Source organism: Falco punctatus (assembly GCF_963210335.1).
Source record: "Falco punctatus genome assembly, chromosome: 15".
Taxonomy (NCBI): domain Eukaryota; kingdom Metazoa; phylum Chordata; class Aves; order Falconiformes; family Falconidae; genus Falco; species Falco punctatus.
Window position 1 is genome coordinate 4,499,691 of NC_137595.1, and position 8,219 is coordinate 4,507,909.

The 8,219-nt window shown below is 37.8% G+C and overlaps 1 long non-coding RNA gene across 1 annotated transcript in view; it reads left to right on the forward strand.

Annotated features, from left to right (window-relative positions):
• Positions 1 to 8,219, forward strand: part of LOC308053676 — a 53,295-nt gene that overhangs the window by 28,993 nt on the left and 16,083 nt on the right. The window contains exon 2 of the long non-coding RNA XR_013923758.1: positions 8,048 to 8,116. This is a non-coding gene — a long non-coding RNA (uncharacterized lncRNA). The remainder of the gene's footprint in view (positions 1 to 8,047; positions 8,117 to 8,219) is intronic.

The following is an 8,219-nucleotide window of genomic DNA, read 5'->3' on the forward strand; positions in this document are numbered from 1 at the left end:
CTCAAAAAATTAATGTATTTGAAGTTAAAATAAATTCCACTGATTGACAAATTTTAATCTTTAATTCAATTGAAGTCCCCACCACCGTTGCTAACTTAACAAAAATATGAATATGTCTGTTTATGTGTAAATATTTTTCCTGTTCTCTCTCCTCCACATAGTGATACTTTATTCCTGTATAGCCATGTTTCTAATTTCTCAAACAGTTATCTGAAACATAATTTTTGAGGTCCAAAAGGAAGAATTCTGTGAAATGACCTCAAGTTTCTAAATATGTACAAGTAAATTTCTTTTCCAAAGTTATCTTAGGAGCCCTACTTGAATACCGATGTACATCATAATGTATTCTAATAAATGTAAATTGAAATGTAACAAATACAAGTTAAGCATAAGTCCAGAAACAAGTCTTTTTAATTCAGCAAGTTATGTTTTCACCGATTATTTTCTTTCCACATATACCCTTCATACCTTATATTTCTAACTCAACACACCATAATATAGCATCAGACTCCATAAGCAGGAAACTGAACTTGACACTGCCAGAAGACATACAGCTTTGCTACTCCTAATAATGGGAAAAATCAAAGTCTGCCTTTGAACCATAGTGAGAGAGAAATTATGTGCATAGAATCAAAATCTAATATCTCCATCCATCCATCTTGGACTGAACCTGCTGAGAAAACCCATTGTTCTGACAGTACCAAGCACTAAAACTAGTCTATTTGAATGCAAGTCAAATATCTTTAAAGCACTATTATAATTCTTTTTTCAAAGAAAGACGCATACATAAAGATTCCAGGAAAACATTCCTTTCAGAAAAAAAAAAAAAAAAAAAAAAAGAAAAAGAAAAAAGAAGCATCATTTGTAAAAGGTAATACTAAAATGAAACAAATAAATCCTCTTAAATCCTAAATAGAAATTTGACAGCCCGATGAAGATGCTGTTATGTCTACAGTACTTCATTTATACCTTGTATGGTACTACTTCTTAAGAAGTCCACTGTCAAAGACAATTCAAGCTCTTTGTATCCCAGAATAGGCTGACAGATAAATTAACACAGACGCATCTACCTTACCTGAACCAAGAGGCGGGGTACAGTAGCTTCAGCTTATAGTCACAGTTATTCTGCCACATGGCTTTTGAACAAGAACTGGCTTCCATCCAGCTGGCTTGCAGCAAAGACAACTGTCTGCACCGTTGTAGACAAACCCTAAGGATTAGAGGAAGAGGGGGAAAAAACAGGCTGTTAAGGCTATCCAGCAGTCTTTGATCTAAGATGCTGTGATTCTGACAAAAAAAAAAAAAAAAAAAAAAGTCCAAATTTCAGATAGAATACAACATGGAGAGATATAGTTTTTATAGAATTCCTTAAAATACTAAAGCAAGCTTAGAGGCCACCCTGTAAACACAGATCTGCTGATAATAAAAAATACTGCAACGTGTTCCATTAGAAAATTCAACTGAAAGTGGTACCTAATTAAACCAAAGAATCTGCAGAACTGAACTTCACAGAAGTATTTCAATGAACAGAAGAAATCAGTTAATTTAAAGAAGTGGAAGTATCAGAAGAGCCTTAGAGCCAATACAAAAGAAAAGAATAGAGAAAGTAGTAAGCAGCAGCAAAGCTGAAAAGGAAAAAGCAAACTCATAAAGGTAGGTATAAATAATGTGATTGTTGTGCAAAAGCAAGACCCTGATTTAAAACTAGAGGTTGAAGGAATCAAAGGTCCAAATAGATTTGTAAAGCTCTTTTAAAGGAGTTGTATGCACCATCTATTCATACTTTAGAAGATGCCAAAATTAGACTAGGACAGTTATAAAGCGGCTTCTTGTATAAGCCTTTTCTATTTTCCCAATAGAACTATTCACAGACTTCCTTGAGGAGATTTTTACATAAAGAGCAGAACGAGTGCTAATTTTATTCAGACACATTATGAACTAAGGAAAGGAAAAAAAGAAAAACTCAGAAAAACACTCAAACAATAAAGGAGGTCATAGCACTTTAAAGATGTGATTATAGGATGAACCTGGAATTTCAGCAGACCAAGCAGGATTAAAGGCTTTCTATATTGTTTTGAAAACAAGCACTACCCCTCGTACCACACTAACAGAACTCGTTAACTCTTTATGAATCACTCTGCATTCCAGAAACTTCATGGGAACTTTAAGCTCTTAAAAAATCTTGAAGAAACTTGCCAAAAAAAAGCCAGTATAAATTGGCCAAATGATCACAGAATAGAATTTAAGACTCATAGGATCATTTAGCTTGGAAAAGACCTTTAAGATCATCCAGTCCAACCGTTAACCCAGGACTGCCAAGTCTGCTGGCTCATATTTAGCCAGCTGCCAACCAGCACCCCCAGGTCCTGTCCTTTTCCACTGGGCAGCTTTCCAGCCACTCTGCCCCAAGCCTATAGCATTGCATGGGGTTGTTGTGCCCCAGGTGCAGGACCCGGCACTGAGCCTTGTTGAACCTCATACAATTGGCCTCAGCTGGACAGGTCCAGCCTGCCCAGCCCTCCCTGCAGAACCTTCCTACCCTCCAGCAGATCAACACTCCCTCCCCCAACATGGTGTCACCTGCAAACTCACTAAGGGTGTGCTCGATCCCCTCCTCTAGATCATTAATAAAGATGTTAAACAGGACTGGCCCCAGTACTGAGCCCTGTGGAGCACTACTTGTGACTGGCCACCAGCTGGATGTAACTAAATGATCTTTCAGATTAGTAAAAAAAAATATAGTTCTTCCACTTTTTCCTTGTTTTCAGGTCCCTGGCAGTTTCTGAAATCTACTTTTCCTGAAATTTTCAGCTCTGAAAGTAACTATTTATTTACTGTGCTTTCCAGAGGATTTGGCCATTGGTGAATTGAATTTTTCTAATTAACATATTGATTTTTTTCTGATTATTACCTGTTTTATGACTGCTGTGTAACAGTAATAAACCAACAGCAACACTGACAATGATTCTTTCCTATGGAGAAACTTCTTTGTACCATGTGGTAAGCATATTTCCCCCCATTGTTGAATTACTGACACAAAAAGAGAGTTTCAGTCAGGCAAAGCAATACAAGCAGAGCAGTACTTTAAGTTTTGTACATACGATATTGCAGCTTAGCTGATGTAGATTTAGCAATAGAAAATTAGCAAAGATTTTATGTATTTCTGGAACTGAGTAAGAAGAATAATCTTCTGTATCATACACACTACATCACAACTATCTTTGCTACTGGAGAAGCAGAGCTATTGCTTATCACTTCCTATGCACGTGAAATTATAAGCCCTATTTCTGATGAGAGACTGTTCCTTATCAGCCAAATATTATTCTTTTATTGATGAATAAAATATTTTGCCTTACAAAAGTAAAATCAAATCACATTTTATTAAACATATCTTATTTAAAAGTCATTTCAGAAACACAAAAAAACCAGATTTATTTTAAAACCAATTAAAAGAAAAGACATTTTGTTAAAATAATTTTTGTTTACAGAAGTTCTTCAAAAAGATGTGTAAACATTTAGATGGGGAATCAAGATGAACTGTATATATTTGAAAACAATTGCTCAGCTGACTGGTTTTCTGACTGTGAATCTGATTTTAGTTGACTTATTAACTACAGTTTGATAAAACCTGATGCAAGCTAACCTCACACCAAGAAGAGCCTTTACTCATGAAAGGCTCTATTTTATGGACCATTGCTGCACATCTTGCACCACAAACCAGGCAGAATCACAAAAATAAGTAAATGAAAAATCTCATTGTAATCTTGCTTGCCTAATTTGTTCCTCTACTAGTATGAAAGGAAAATGACCATTCTTATCTAACACCTATGTTATCTGCAATTTTAACTACAAACTAAATTCTGAGATGGTGCAGCTGTGCCCAAGAACATAGAAACAAACTGAAAACTTAAAAATCACATCATGAAAATATAGTTCCTGATTTCCCTAAAAGCTGATAGAGCTTTGTTATAAAGAACAAAGTTTATTTTCCTAAACAGAAAAATAGACATTTAACACCACACTTATTCCCATAATCTTTGGAATGCCTAAAGTGACAATTGAGCTGACTATTCACAGCACACCAGTGTTAAATTAAAAATATACTCTGCAGTTACAAAAAAAAAAAAAACAAAACCAAACCAAAAACAACAAAAAAGCAAACATTCATGGTCTACCAGGTTACCTTTGATTTATACCACTGTGTCCACATTCCAGCCCTAACAAATCACTTCCACCTACAAACAACACCAAGCATATTTTCCCACAGGAGACAAGACTAAATTTAGAGTTAAACACTCAACCTCTAAAGTTGACAGATAGTATTTACACAACACCTTGTTATCCTACAAGAAAAAGCATAGGGCTCTTTGCTCTTTTTTCTACTGTCTGTTTAAAGAAAACTAAAATATATAAAAATACCTGCTTTTTGCAAGCAAGGTTCCTGTTGCAGCTGTCCCTCCAGTTCAACCAGTATCAAGGTTAGCAGTTACTCCTTGCACAGGTATTGCCAATTAAGACAGAAAAAGGCAGAATTAGTGCCTGGTGCTATGGCTATAAGCCTTCCCCTCACTGGGGTGAAGCCAATCAGAGGCAGCTTTGGAAACAAAGCTGGATTCAAACTGATATATATGTGGTCATCATGAAAAATGTGGTAGCTACTTGCAAATGTATCTGAGAAGGACTTGTTTGGGTATAACTATTTTCTGATACTTAAAAACTATAAATTAACTTTCATTGTATTTATTCATTTTTCTAGTATCATAAAAAAATATTGCTAGCAAAATAAGGATAATATGTCCTCCATGTTTCCAGTGTTAAACACAGGGGCAAACTTTCTGCTGATCTGAATGGGTATTATTTGCAGAAAGCTGACATCCCAGAGCTGTACAGCCTCCCATCCACTGTGGATCTAGTGCTCTGCTGCCTAGGTTTTGTGGTCATGTTTAGCATGACAAAAGCACTTGCTTTTAAACTGAAACATAAACGTGCAGGTAATAATTTGACTCTGGGATGGAGAAAAGACAGTTTCAAGGTGGGAGGCTACTAAAACCTGTCTTATTCTATATAGTTGAAGATAAAAAAACAGCTAATGAACTATAACGATATGCTTATGATAGCATAGAGTTTCAAATGTCCTTTTCCAATGGAAGGAGGCATCAGGAACTTTAATCCCTGAATGTCATGTACAATTCCTGTTTAAGAAACATAAACCAGTTCTTATTACACCAAGAAAAAAAGATGTTGGAATAAAACCAGTTCTATCAGTACTGCCTTTTTGAGAGATTATCCACAGGGTAAAGGGTGTGAATATTTCTCTCTATATATGTGTATGTACAAAATAAAGTTGGTGAAGATAAAGAGTAAAGGAATAATGTAAATTTGGAATGGTGGTGAAGCCTGTAATGAATTCATTCATACATGTGCTGGGCCATCTTGTCTAGATTGTGCTTTTGCCAAGAAAGGTTGGACCATATGATCCTTAAGGTCCTTCCAACTGGTATTCTATGATTCTATATGTTTTGAACGTTATGACTGAAGTGCAGCCTTACAATATGTTATCCTTGATGTAGTTTTAGAGTACTTACTTGGTGTTTTTAAGGCACTCGGACCTGCTTCTCTCCTTTGACAGTTAACAGGAAAGAAGAAAGTGGGAAGTGATGAAACTCAGTATTAAGTCACAGTCAACATGATGGTTTGAGTTTACTAGCACAGTGCACTACTGGCATAAAAGTATGGCCCTTTCACAAGCACCTGTGTGATGTGAAAGGCATCTGTGAATACCCTGCTTTGTGTACAGAAGTCTGACTTCCCACCTGTTCTGTACTGTATGTGTTAAGTTTTATCGATGGTTCATTGTATAATGAATTAAAAAGTTCTTTGAGCAAAGAGGCCTACCACACACCGGAGCAGAAAGGTCCTGGGGTCCCATAGTATAATATAAACTTAAATCTTCCCAGCCAGCCCGATTTTCAAAACACACCTGAAGGCTTCATATCCTTCCAACTCACCTTCAGCCACAAAAGCCTTTTCTTGCCATGAATCTCTGGAGTAGCCCTTTTGCTTGTATTGATTTTTACGGAGCAATGGCACAAAAGGGACAATATTCAAGACTATCTAAAAGAACCAAACTTCTCCCCTCTGAGAAGTTATCCTTTTGCTAACAGGATAATTTTTTTCCCCACAGAAATAAAGACATTGTCAAAGACTTGGCCCAGAAAAACTGTGCACATGAAGATGGCCTCTGTGAGGAGAGGCCAGGGCTGCCCGGCGCCAGCCCCAGCCGGTTCCAAGCGGCCCCTCAGCACCAGGCCACAGGCGGGCCCATCAGCAAAGCTGGTGGCGTCTCTGTGAAAACTTTTCTGGGGAAGGGCAGAAGGCTGTGCGGCATGAGGAGCGAGGGAAGAAGCGCGAGCAATGGCCCTGGGAAGAGCGTGGCCAGGGAAGAAGGAGAGGGAGGAGATGTGCTCTCGCTGTACAGTGGGCACAGTGGCTCCAGCAGCTCTGGGACACCCGCAACGCTGGCAGGAGCCGCCTGCCTCTGCCCTCAGCCCCGCAGCCCGTGGAGACAGGAGAGCCTGAGGAACTCCAGCCCTCCTGGTGTGCCAGCAACTCTGTTATTCCAGGGGTGGGGGTTGCTTTTATTGTTTTTCTTTTTTTCTTTAAGACCAGCCAAAAAATTGACAAAATAGAATGAAAATGAAGGAATTTTGCAATTAGATGAAGTTAAAATTCAGAGCTTTACATATTTGCAGAGAAATATTACATAGTTTAGGTATGACTCACTCAAATTTCATGCACTTTATTTCTAAGGCACTATTCTTACTCTGGCTTAGAATTCAACCCGAATATTCCACAGGAAAATGTGGTCCTGGAGAACAGTATGATTACCTCAGTAATAGTCCTGCCATATTTCCATTTCCTGTGGTTCACAAACGGAGGATATGACAGCCTGAGAGATGGAAAAAAGAACGTTTTGCAACCTGAGAAAATCTTTGGTTTATACTCAAATTTTGATGGAAGGTTCAATTCATTTTCTTGGACATGGTTTGTTTGATAAGAATATCCCTTAGCCATAGAAAAAGACCAAGTCATAGAAGAAAATAGTTTCTTTCATCCTCCCTAGCTTATCTCTTGATCCTCTTCCCAGAGTATGGCAAGGTATGTTTGCTTTATGGCTGGGATACTCAATGAACTATAATGACATCAAATTCGTATAACAGCAAATGTCTGTCAGAAATTAGCTTACGTATATTCTTAATAGCTGAGCTAATGTTTTCTGTGAGATTATGGGAAAGTTGTTGAGCCAATTGAATCTGTCAGTCTGCTTCTAATCTTTCCTGACACTACACTTAGAAATGTAATGAGACAATACCCAATTTAACAAATGACAGCTCTGTTGCTTGCTCTCTCTTGTTGCAAAGAGAGTTGTATTTTTCTGAATCGCTTTTCCTTAAAATGTCATGTGTTTAAGTGGCTGTGACCAGCCATTTTTTCTCCACTAAGTGCTGGGGAAGGTACCAGAGTGCACTCAGTACACCACACACTGAATTTAAAAAGTTAACTAAATAGGGCTGTGGGGTAGAGAAACAAAAAAAATATCTCACTGCAGGGGGTTGGGGGGAGGGGGGAAGGTGGGGCAGGAATGTGTGTTTATCTTCATTAAAAACACCTTCATAACACTGGCTTAAGAGGAAAAAAAAAAAAGCCTCAGAGTGAACTGGAAGTCTCCAGTGTATTTTTCCCTGTGTTTTGGAGTGCTGGAGTTTATGACAGAGCAGTACAGACTGTTAGCGGTGCTTGTTTTAAAGCAGCTCTAGATTTTACTGGCTTACGGTAATGTCGCTGCAGACAGCTTGCTGCTCTGCTCTCTCAGCTGTCCCCTGGCCATACTAGAGTTCTAAGATCCACAATAAAAATATCTTTTTATTTTCATCTAAAAGGCTTTTATCCAACTACATTAAGCAGCCACTTATTTGATGAACACAGAAATAATAGAAACAGAATTTATGACTTCCCTGGCAAACTTTCCTGGTTTTTTTGTAGGTAGTTCATTAAATCTCAGGAAGCTGTTTGCTCCAGCATGAATTCATACTTGATTTCACGTACAGCTCCACAGGTAGCTTGACTTAATCAAGTGTTCACTTGAAAAGCATTCACTATTTCTCTTTTATGGGTGGTTTATTTTTTGCCCTTTTGTTTTGTTTTGGGTTGGGTTAGGT